The 12,129-nt window shown below is 39.3% G+C and overlaps 1 non-coding gene across 1 annotated transcript; it reads left to right on the top strand.

Moving 5' to 3' along the window:
- Positions 1 to 10,792: 10,792 nt before the first annotated feature.
- Positions 10,793 to 10,874, top strand: TRNAS-UGA (transfer RNA serine (anticodon UGA)). The gene has a single exon. It is a non-coding gene; the product is annotated as a tRNA-Ser (tRNA).
- Positions 10,875 to 12,129: the final 1,255 nt, after the last annotated feature.

Raw genomic sequence — 12,129 nt, 5'->3', positions numbered from 1 at the left:
GAATAATATTGATAACACACTGATGTTTTGGTTGTTGCTAAGTAATGTTTACACTAGTCAAGGACTTTTCAGCTTCCCAAGCTCTGCCAGGTGCACAAGAAGCTGGGAAGGGGCACAGCCAGGATAGTTGATCGAAACTGACCAAAGGGCTACTCCATACCATATGACATCATGCTCAGTATAGAAACTGGGGGGAGTTGGCCAGGGGGTAGCAATCACTGCTCAGGGACTGGCTGGGCATTGGTCGGCAGGTGGTGAGCAGTTGTATCACTGGTTTTTTTCCCTTGGGTTTTGTTCCTCTCTCGCTCTCTTGTTGTTTTCCTTCTCATTACAATTTATTATTATTATTATTATTAGCTCCAATTATTAAACTGTTCCTATCTCAACCCACAAGTTTTCTTACTCTTGCTCTTCTGATTCTCTTCACCATCCCACCGGGGGGGGCGGGAGGGTTAGCAAGCGGCTGTGCGGTACTTAATTGCCGACTGGGGCTAAACCACAACATGGAGTCATTTCTTTGTCTCATACCAAGGGAGTTTATTCTTCAGTTTTTTAAAACAAAATGAACCAACCAAGCAGCATACCCACTAAGCAATATCAAAAGGTTTAACCCAACAGAGAAAAAGAAGCCAACGGCAAAAGGACACAAACCCCTACTCCAGACCCTTCTTTCCCTCCATTTCTCTCTCCAATTCATGGTGCTTGGTCAGAGGGATTACTTCAAAAGCTCTGGTAACTTCAGGGCTGCAGTCAGAATTGGCAGGTTTTGAACAGAGGTCTTGCCATCCCAAACCAATAAAAATAAGCACCTTATTACAAAAGGCCCTGAAAGCACTTTCAAATTTTGCCGAGGCAGTTGCTGGTAAAGGTTGAGAGGAGCGTTTGCACTAATATGCCAGAAACAGGGCAGCAGAGGTGAGTGCATGCATTTCCCTGGCAAGCGGGCTGGCAAGATGAATGAAAGCAGAAGATGCTACACTAAAAGACATCTGTCAAAACCCCTATATTAAATATATTTTTTCCCTACTTACATGCCCATACCATTCATGCCACAGAAGTCAGTTTAAAATCCCAAAACAACTCTGAGCAAAAAGCAACCAGGTCCATGATACACCAGAGTATTACCATTGTATCTAGAAATGCCTCTCTGAGCCACATTCTCTCTTCAGTAAGAGCAGACATTCATATACCTCTTCTTTGCCCCTGAGAGTCTTCCCAGTTTCTACAATGAGGGGGCTGTCTGTCTCAACAGCCTGTTGAAGACACATGCTCCTGTTACAGCCTGCATTCCAACATGCCCAGCTCCCTGTTTCCACCTCTCTCCCCCCCCTTCTCCTCCTCCACAGGAGGACACAGGTGCTCTTGCCCCATTACTTGAGGCAGGCACAAAAACCCACGCACCTAGGGCGGACCCGAGGTGGGGGGAGCGCACCCCCTGCTGCTCTCTGCTCCTCACCCCGCTCTGGCCCTAGCTCGCACCCGAATGGGAGCAGAACGACAACACGGCCCGTATTAACCGCTGACAGGACAGGCGGAGAGATGATGCTGCCACCTCGCCCCGCCACGATGCTCAACGGCTCTGCGCGCGCCGCAGCCCCAGCCGCCGGGGGCCCGCCCCAACGGCCGCCGCCCCGCGCGCCCTTGACAGGCACGGGGTGCGCTGAGGAGACGTTTCCCTTCACTCTCCGTTTGTACCGTGACAAGTAATTTATAGAGGGAATCTCACGTTTTTAATTCACCCACTGCCCACCAAACTGCTGTTTTATCGACAAAGTTTCTTCTTTTACACCGTGCGATAAACAGCTCTTGTTCCGGGATTTGTTTGCAAACAGCGCCTACCAAGAAAGCTGTTTCCTAAACAAACTTGTGAGAAGACCTGCCACCACAATGCCACTTCGGCTCCCAGGGAGTAGAAAATGAAATTTCCACAAACATATCCCGCTATTGGCAAATGTTCCTGTCAGATCCACTTCCTAGAGGTAGTTGTGAGAATTGAACATACCAATGTGCACTAAGCCTATTTGTTTGGGGCTTTTTTAAGTTAAATCACTTTATGTCAGTGTTCATGTATCAATCCTTCTGACATATGCTATTTTTTCAGGTAGTAGGTTTTCCTATTTGTTTTACTAACTGTCATGATTTTTTTTCCTTTGGTTCACAAGGCAAGGTTCTGCTTTTGTACGTTTTGCTATAGGACTCTGGATAGAATTTCACAGCTTTGAATGAGAGCTAGACCTAGTCAGACCCAGCACTTCTGGCAAAGCATGTTGGAACTTTAATAAATCAAGTTTCAAAACCAACAAGGTATCCATAACTGCACTGGGGGGACACAATCTGTAGTGCATCCCAGCCTTGGTCTGTGATCATCCAGGTAAGGAACCTGGCTGATTAAAGGTTTCATGCATCTCATGTACCTGGATTTCATTCCCACAGAAGGCAAGTCAAAAATTCGTAACTGGTGAGTGGCTGAATCTAGTCCCAACATGGCATCAGGGCATGGACAGAATGTGTGACCAGACCCAGGACTTTAGACTTACCCCTGTGTCCACCAGTATAGGTGTCATCATGTTTGCTTAAATAATTTAGACTACACTAGGCCAAAGGAAATTTTAAAATCAAATTCTTTAACAAAATTTCACACTGCTGCAGTAACTACTGATGTTAGCTGTCACTTGATTCACTTTGGAAATAAAAGATTTTTTTTTTCTTTCACAGCACATTCCAATATTCTGACTGTCCATCTGCCTTCAACTATTATCTGTAAGTAAATTCAGTAATTAGCAATTTCTATTTTCAGTTGCTTTACTAATTTATTTACTTTTAATGGAAGTACTGAGCAGAGTTAATATATTTCACATTTGTACATTATTATTTAATCAAACTTGTCAGAAGTGTAATTGAATCCATAAGCTATAATTTTATACAAACAATAGATGATATTATTTAAAGAGACAAATCTTTAAAAACCAGCCTTCTTACAAGGCACTACTTCCCACTACTGCTGAGAAGCCATGCAGTATGAAATTAGCAGTATGGAAGCTTAAATTGCAAAATTAATCATGTCGCCATGAGTGTCAGAAATGAAACAACAGTGCCTGCAGTTCCTGAACCCATGTTTAGGTCTTCTCAGGATCCACACTAAGAGAAAACACAAATCTCAAGAATTCCATTGCTTGAGGTTTATTTCTTCAAACTATCTTTTGGAATTTTCACCAGGAATATTTTTCTTAAGTAGGAAATGTAGGCTATGAAGTTGAGAATAACCAAAGATCAAAAAAGATTAGAATATTCATGAAAATCACAAGGTTCTCAGACAATTCAACAAAAGCATCTTACCACTGTGTTTCTCCACATGCAGCTCACCAGTGACAGAAATAGTCAACAATATAGACCTATAAAAATCAAACTTTTAACCATAAGTGCTAATATTGTATACCATAGATTTCTGCACAAACAAAATGCTAACAGTAGATGTGTAATTAGTAGATCTCCTAATATTGTATAACAATGTGTATGTAGAAGCTTAGTTTGAAACAAAGAGGGTATTGAGCTGAAAGACCCATGGTAAATTGACTTTAAAGGATAATAAAAGTTGCGTCTATTCTATCTGAGTTTTAGCTTTCCAACATTCAAGGTCTTATAATTCAAAATATACAAAGATTTGATTTTACATGTATAAAGAATTGCAAAGGCTTATTGCTACAATCTATCACTGAGGCTTAATAGGAATTAAATTTAGCGTGGTCATTTACCCAGGATAATTGCAACCTGTCAATAGTACAAACAGATTTTATGTTTAAGCACAAATGTGTGTTGCAGGGTTAAGCCAACCACTGATCAACAGGGAGATTAAGGGATTTTTTCATAGTTGCCCACTATCTCATTTAAACTTTCTTCTAAAGCATCTGCTAATATGGAGGTACTAACAGTAGATGTACCTACTGGTTTTACCCAGTATCATAATTCCTCTGTGTAATGACAATGAGAAAAATAGCCTGTAAAACTCAGCAAAATCACAGTTTCTAATTACAACTATTAAATAGACTCTGTGTATTTTATTTTTATGGGAAAAAAATGTATCAAACTGGAAAAATATGAAATGAAAAATGTAAAAAAAAGGTCTTGTATTTTAAGATTTGAATCATAAAAAAAGGAACAACTCTTTGAAGTAAATCAGGGTCTCCATACCTACATAGGGATTTGTGCTCAGAATGGGGACAGAAGTCAAGCATTACAGAATGGGAGCCAGAAGCATATTTTATTTGAAACTATTGCATTTGTAAAGCTGATAGAGATCAATTAAGTAAAAGGCCACAGAGCAAATGCATGGGAAGGGATGGAATAGGCATTGCCAAATGAACATTGCACTTGAGGTCAAAAAAGGCAAGAAAACTGAAGTGTTGAAGTGCTTGGGGCTCAGTCCTCTATTTCTAAAGAAGACAGTAATAATATAGAGATGATTTAATGCTGAAGAATACATTTGCATGCTGATTATCACTTGTGCATTTTTCCTACTGGTTGGTTAAACTGTCCATATTCCTATTAAAGATTTAGCAGTATCTGTCCTCTTTACTTACAGAAGTTAAAGACATGAAAAACATATGGGCAAACCTATCCTAGTACCATTATTTTATATAACAGTCCTAAACCAGATTTTTCTCTCTCCGTTATCTATTCCACTATCCAGCTCTTGCTAGTTTTAAGTGACTACGAAATAAAACTTTTTAGAGTCCTTTGGGAGATAAATTTACTTTCCAAAATACACTTATTCATTGGGAAATTTTATCTGTTAGCCTATGTTTCTTTTTGGACCAGTTAAATCTTCATTAAAAGCTCATGAGATATACTAAAGCTTTTTTTAGTGTTGACTTCACATTTAGTACTGCCATGAAGAAAAATTCTAAGCACTGATAGTTTTCATTTCATTTGCGTTTCCAAAGCAAGTATATTATAATTGCATTTTCAGTTTACAAAAACTTTTTAAATACCACAATCCTTCCTGAAGGCTGTCAGCTGTAATTTTTATTCCCATTTAAAAACAGGTGCCATAGGTTAAAAAATTCTAAAAGTATAGAACAATACATTCATAAAGCAATGTTATATGCATGAATTCTGATAATGAACTAATTCTTTGACAATATCATTGTACGCAAATTAACCATATATATGCATAAACATTGCTAACTTTAGCCTATGACATACCAAATGCTTCAGTTAGGCTTTTAGTCTCATATCTAGTCACCTTCAGGGCCGCTCAGTGGCTACTGGAAAGTATTTCTGAAGAATTGCTCATACCATTCTGAAATAAGTGAGCTTACTTGCCCACTGGGGACAAGGATCTCCCTCTCTGATGTCTGTAAAAGATGACCCGAGCAGCTGGCTGAGGCATCTCAAAGCCAAGTGCCTACTTGAATGCTGGGGAAGCTCTGTCCTACTCAAACTGCCCAAGACCAGTTTTCATTTGAGCTTTCTCCCCTTACATTGCCTCAGCCTCTTAAAGGTAGCCAAATATCTCAGACTTTAAGGTCTTTAAAATAAGATTATGTACAGTAGGTAGCATGCTTTATTAATTAAACACCTGTACGTGCAGAAGCTCTCCAGCACTTAGCAACAGACCTTATTACATTTCAGGAATTTCAGAGTTTTACTTCAGGCTTGTACCTCAAGTTTTTATTGACTTTTTTAGATATTGTTGAGTTTCCCTATCTCAGTATCTAGGACTTAACATCGCAATGCTATTTTAGTTGAGGCTTTCTTTAGAATATTTTTAGTGATTTGTGTCGTAGTGAGATCTCCTTCTATCTTGGGAACACAATAGCTTCACAACAGTGCTAGAATTCAAATAGAACTCTACAAATGATAGCATTCTTCCCTAATCCCTTTTTGATCACTGCTCATCTTCAAAGATTATTATATGAAAGTGTTTAAACCTGTTCCTTCTGCATGTGATACCTGCTACACATCCTATCTGCTCTTTTACTTGCAGCTTGCACGAAGAACACTGGAGGTCACTCTAGCATTGCTCAAGTAACAGTTTTCTCTACAGAGAGACAGACAACGAGTTTTTCAAGATTCAAGGGAATGTAGCTAGTTAAATATAACACTTTGTGTGTCATTTACACCAGTCAGCCAGCTCTCATGATTTATTATGTTATTCTGAAAATGCACATTTAAGTCAAGTCCTAGATTCGTGTGAACACAAAATAAAGGCAACTATAATTTAAAGAAAAAAAATTCTTCTTAGTCCTGCTAGGAAATAAAGGCTCCTAAATTCAAAATATAGAAGTTAGACATTGCAAATTGTGAGACAAAAGGAACACTGAGTCTATTTCCAGGTTTCAATGGCTCAGGATACTGCAGGTATGTTTTAGATATCTCTTTACAAGTCTGTGTTCATTGCAACCTGGCAAAAGCCTATGGGCCTGGAATGGTTAGGCTACAGGGTTTCACCTTCAAAGGAAAGCCTGACAGGGAACAGCTGAACTCAAGTATTCTCTCAAGCTCCAGATCCAAACCCTCAAACCTCAGTGGTCTTAGAAAGGCATTGGCTATTCCTACATAGCTGTCAGCCACCCAAGGGTTTCCAGGTGGACAATTCATAAGCGGTCCATGTGTCTTTGTGTCACCACACAAAACTATGCTCAAGTATACAGTGCTCCAAAGGACGTGGTCTTACCATTCGTGAGCCCAGACTGGTGACCTTGTTTTTGGCATCAAATAAGTTTGGTTTAAAGAAGCAGCTTGGATTTGCGAATAGGTAGTGGGAGCATTTCCATTGAATCCAAAGGCTGGGTATAGTCTGAGCTCTGTATTCAGTCAATGTCTATAACCACCCCTCTCTTTCATCCAAGTAAATAAGTTCTTTTGTTACTGAGACCACACTGTAATTTTTTTTTTGCTGTGTCTTGTTTGGGTTTTCTGCATTTTGCATGGCTTCAGAATATAATTGTCTTTCCAGCATAATTTTCAGTAGATTTAAAACATGTCTTGACAAGAAGTTCAAATACAAACTCCAAAACATGATTCCATAATTTAGTATTCATACTAATTAACTTCATTCCTGAGATATAGGAATTGTGCTAGTATAATTTGGGGCAGCTATTAGAACAGAGGTCAAATAGCATGAGACCTCTGGTGATGTGAGTATTTGCATCATACAGACATTAATGATACCATTCACATTGATTTTGCTTGCTGTCAAACCTATGTAAAATAGTAACAAACATACCAATTCTTCATTTTCTCTTGAACATTTTCCTTATGCAGCTCAAAACCTCTCTGTAGATAAGTAACAATTTCCCTATTTTCTCAGCTTACAGAAGCATTATCCTAATTTTAAAAAAGAGCTATCAAAAATTCTTAACTAAAGAATTGTATTTAACATTTCAGTCAAGACAAGTATTTAAAAAAGACCCTCCTTCAATAAAGTACAGGAAAAAGTTGTCTAGAGTTCTCTGAAACCACAGTACTAAGTACTACTTAGTACTACTTCAGTAGAATTAAATGCAAGAATTGTTTCTGTAGTCTAAAAACAAGACCATTTTGATTTAGACTTTAAGAACATTTTAAATGTATGACTCCCAGTAATATAATGGAATTTTTTTGCATGTTTCTTCAATGAGAATAACAGAACAAGGCATCTGGAAAAGCAGGAAAGGCATATTTTATATTGCATATAGATAAGGGGAATTTTTCCCTCTTACAAACTGTCCTTAATAAGTGGGCAAAATTCAAAATGTAGAGCATTTAAAAGTTTTGTTAATGTTTTCTAGGTAAAATAACTTTGTGCAAATAACATAAAAGACTCAGGTGGTAATGTGTCATTTATTGCATGGATCTCTAGGTCATTAAACAACCTTAAGTGGCAAAAGGCCTTCATGCCTGACCAGAATATATGTCTAAGTTACTGCCCTTTACTCATCCTGGAAATGTCATCTATTCAGAAGGTGAAGATTTTGTGTAATCATCCAGGATTTCTTAATATCCAACAGTTCACTCAAACCTTCAAATTGCCAGCTGGATGACTGGAAATCTCAGTCCTATCCATCATGCATGTGCTGCGAGGCAAATATGTGTAAAAAGCACATGAAGACCAATACGTAGTACATATGCATAAACTTCTGTCCAAGGTGGGAGGAGAAACAACCAAAAAACAACAGCTGTGGTTCAATCCCTTCAGGAACAGTTAGAACAAATACCCTTACTTGAAGGGGTATTACCAAATCTGAACTTTGATGTGTTGTTATAATTTGGTTTCCTTTGGCTTTGAATAGTAAAAATGTTCTTGCATTTCATAAGATCTTCCTAAAACAAATTACTTGTATGGATTTCAACTAGTCTGTTTTCTGTAAAGAAAATAAATCTGCAGCAGATCCATTAGTGTAGAAGTAAACAGCTCTGCTCCTTGTCCTCAAATCAATTAAAAAAAAAAAAAAAAAAAGCTCTGTACTAAAAGCCCCAACAAGTCCTTTCTAGCATTTACACCTGAGAAATACTTGTTTCTCCACCAGCAAACATGATCTCTGTCTTCACCTCTATGTCTATTCTTTAAGAAGTTCCCCTTGGTTATAATGTGGTATACTGAAGGCACTACTTTTCCTCAGCCTGCTCTTCACACATTTGCTATTTACATAATCATAAAAGTTTGGTATAATCATGCTTTTTGTCTTCATATATATGAAACCAGGTACACTATGGGATAAAGACAGCATCTTATCAGGCATAATGCAGCTTCTGACAGCCTTACCCAAACACACAAAACTACATGGACATCAGCAAAACAGTCCAAATCACTTTGCATATAAGCACATTAAACAACCAACAATTTAAACAAAGATTATTATGATACTAAACTACTGAGTTGGATAGGGGGATACAAAGTAGGATAATAAGGACCATTTTATATGTTAATGTTTTTCAAATGTTCCTTTTCATCTAAAACACAGCAAACAGCACAAGCATAAACTCTAAATTAAGTTTGATTTTTTTTTATGTATCTACAATAACACAATAAGATATACAGGAGAGAAAGAAGAAATACACAGATAATATCAACAGTAGCATTGAACCCTATGCAGTTAAGTGCAAGTAAAAAAAAAATCTCATATAGTAGCAAATTTTCTGTATCAATCCAGCCTTTTACTGTCTACTTTAAAGGGATGATTAAAGGTCTGTTAGCACAACAGGCCTGCATGCAGCTAAGGGACCATCCCTATTTCTACAAGTGGTCCATAAACACTGTTGTTCTTATCGTTTCCCATTGAAACTAATGACAAATTCTCTATTGGTTTTCGTAACACAGAACTGAGCAGTCACAGCTGTCTGACAATGACCACAAACTAACCTAACTCCCACTTGCTAATGAGCAATTAAAGATAAGGATTCAAAATCTTTTTTAAAGCTGTATTAACTTAAACGGTAAAGAGAATTTAATAACTATTGCAGTACAATTAAATAACTGAGTTCTTTTAAAATTATAGAAACAACCTCGTGCTTTCTAGTGTGTCTGTCCTCTACATTCCCCAGGTCAGGCTCCAGAGAAAAGTCCTAAAAGACTAATTTCATGAGCCTATTTTAAGATCTTTGTTTATCCAGCAGTATTTTTGGTACTGAGGAAAGTTAAAGAATCATTAAGAGTGTTTCTTGATCAGTAACTCATACCAAAAAGCCTGGGGGTGGAAGCACAATCATCAACACCACTCCAGCTATTTAAAAACAAACAAACAAACAAAAGTGTTAAAAGCTGTGACTATAGGAGGGAAAATAGGGTAAAATTCCTAGCATAAACATACCCTGCAAAAAGGATGAAAAGGAAAATTATTATTTTTATCCTTTTCAGCATACGTATAAAGTCAAGTTAGATTTAATTTCCATTATACTACTGCTGATGCAATTAACTATTGCTAGGGTAAAAAAAAATACCTACAGTGAATGAAATTACATATAAAAGTCATATGATAGAGAACTTTTGTAATAGTTGAGAGAACAGAATTAGTAAAAACAGGAAAAAAATTAAGATAACACCACTGTAAAAATTAATGCAATGCCTAATAGTTACTCTGTTTTGTAGTAGTTACTGGCTGTACCTTCACTAGCAAATTCAAGCATGCCTGCAAACACTCACAGGCACATTTAATTTACAGTAGACACAGCCTTTATGTTTCAGGTTGAAAAACCCAGAAGCATATAAATTGACATTTATTTTTCCTGAGCGGAATAGCTGTATGGGAAATTTATTCGATTTACTACCTACATTAGAAAGAGTACAGTGATCTGCACCAGCTATCAACAGCGAGAACGGCTGTTCATAGCAGTGAAAAATCACTGTATGAAAGGTGGCGCTTATTTTAACTGCCTCAAGCCTCACACTACTCAGCACCTTTGCATTGACTCGAGCAACTGAATAAAACGGAATTCTTTTAACTGGGGAGAAAGAAAAAAGGAAATAAAACAGGCGATAGCGGTAACTACCACGTCTGCGTCTCCACGCACAAATAGTATTTTTAAAAGAGAAATCCGCCAGCACCCAGTTCCGCAGTACCCTCCGGCCAGGCAGGGCGGTGCTGCGTGCCGGGGGAGGACTGAGGTGCGGCGCGTTGCCGCTCTCAGCAGGGCGGCCATTACAGCGGGGCGGCCGGCCGGCACCGCAGCGCCTCTTCTCGGTCCTGGTGCGGGGCGGGACGCGGCGGTGAGACGCGATAGCGCCCGTTGGCCTCTCGCACGGTTCAGGGCGGGAACTTCGGCCGCCGGAAGACTCGATAAGGATTTCGGCTGGGGCGGGTGATTACCAGCAGCAGCGATGGCCGAGTGGTTAAGGCGTTGGACTTGAAATCCAATGGGGTCTCCCCGCGCAGGTTCGAACCCTGCTCGCTGCGGCCCGGTGAGGGTTTCTCTTTTCTTGTCGTCTTCTATTGCTTGTAACCTGCAGGGTTTATTCCGTGTGTCCTCTCTCACTGTTAAGCGTGCCTCTGCAGCAACAAGAGGGATTTCTAGTATTTATCCTATTGCAACTCGTTAGGCCGTGCCTACACACTCGTCCCCTGCTTCTGTCAATAAGTCAAAGTAGTACCGAAGCAGCAATAGGTCATAGAGCAAGTTTCCAGCATTGCATCTAAAATGCACGTGATAAAACAGCACTTGGTGGAGGGGGGAGAAGGGCATGTTGGGATCAGTGTTCGTTCCACAGCTCACCTTCTAGGTCCTTTGTAGGCAGGACAGGCACTGTCCAAGTGCAAAGCTCAGGATTAATCCAATGCATTACACACAGACAGTGTCCTGATTTACCCTAAGGGCTAATGTCCTGCCCCCATGTCCTACAGCTGATACAAAAGGAATAAAATCTTGTCAGCAGCAGGCTACTCTATACTTAATGCATTTGCTCTGTCAAACCTTCCCTTTCATGAAGGAAGCTGCTCTGATTACTCCTAGATCTCTAGTGAGGGAGTCCTACCTCATCTTTTCTTGTCCTTTATGGCCTTCTGCACAGGCATGAAGCACACACACACAATCTGGCAATGAGGGGAAAAAAACTCACAGAAGTTATTATGCAACTAATAACCAAGAAAAACATAAGAACAAGGCACTTCCCCCTACATACACACACATACCCGCTTGTTCTGACTGGCTTAAACTGACCTTTCACCACTCCAATGTGTCAATCTCCTCCTATGTGTGACCCCAGCATTAGTGAAGAGCCGAAAAATTTGCAGTCAGGTAAGAGAAGGCTGGAAATGAGAAAAAGGCCATTTCCACAGAGGCCAAAATAGGCTAGAGTAGGAACAACCACTTTTCACTCCTATCTGTCTTAAAGACAAGACAAAAACCCAACACAAATACACATACAAACCTATTCTTTCTAGTATCATGTTTTGTTAGTGCAACTTCATTTAATCAGAAAATGGAGGCAGGGGAAGACGAGGCAACATTGAAATATCCCTGCTCAGAACAAAATAAAAGAAAGAGGGGACAAACAATCAATTGTTTAAGCTGACAGCAAAATGAAGATTTCAAAGTGCTCCCTAACAAGGCTTCCAGGGACATCAGATTTGGGTGTTTGTTTCTGTTAGGGCACATGCAAGTGTTAGAGGTTACACTGTAGAGGGAATCTTAAACTGGTAAATAACTGACAAT

This window comes from Ciconia boyciana, chromosome 8 (genome assembly GCF_034638445.1).
Source record: "Ciconia boyciana chromosome 8, ASM3463844v1, whole genome shotgun sequence".
NCBI classification, from domain to species: domain Eukaryota; kingdom Metazoa; phylum Chordata; class Aves; order Ciconiiformes; family Ciconiidae; genus Ciconia; species Ciconia boyciana.
Note: the sequence above shows the minus strand (reverse complement) of the source record. Positions and strands in the feature narration are given on the sequence as shown.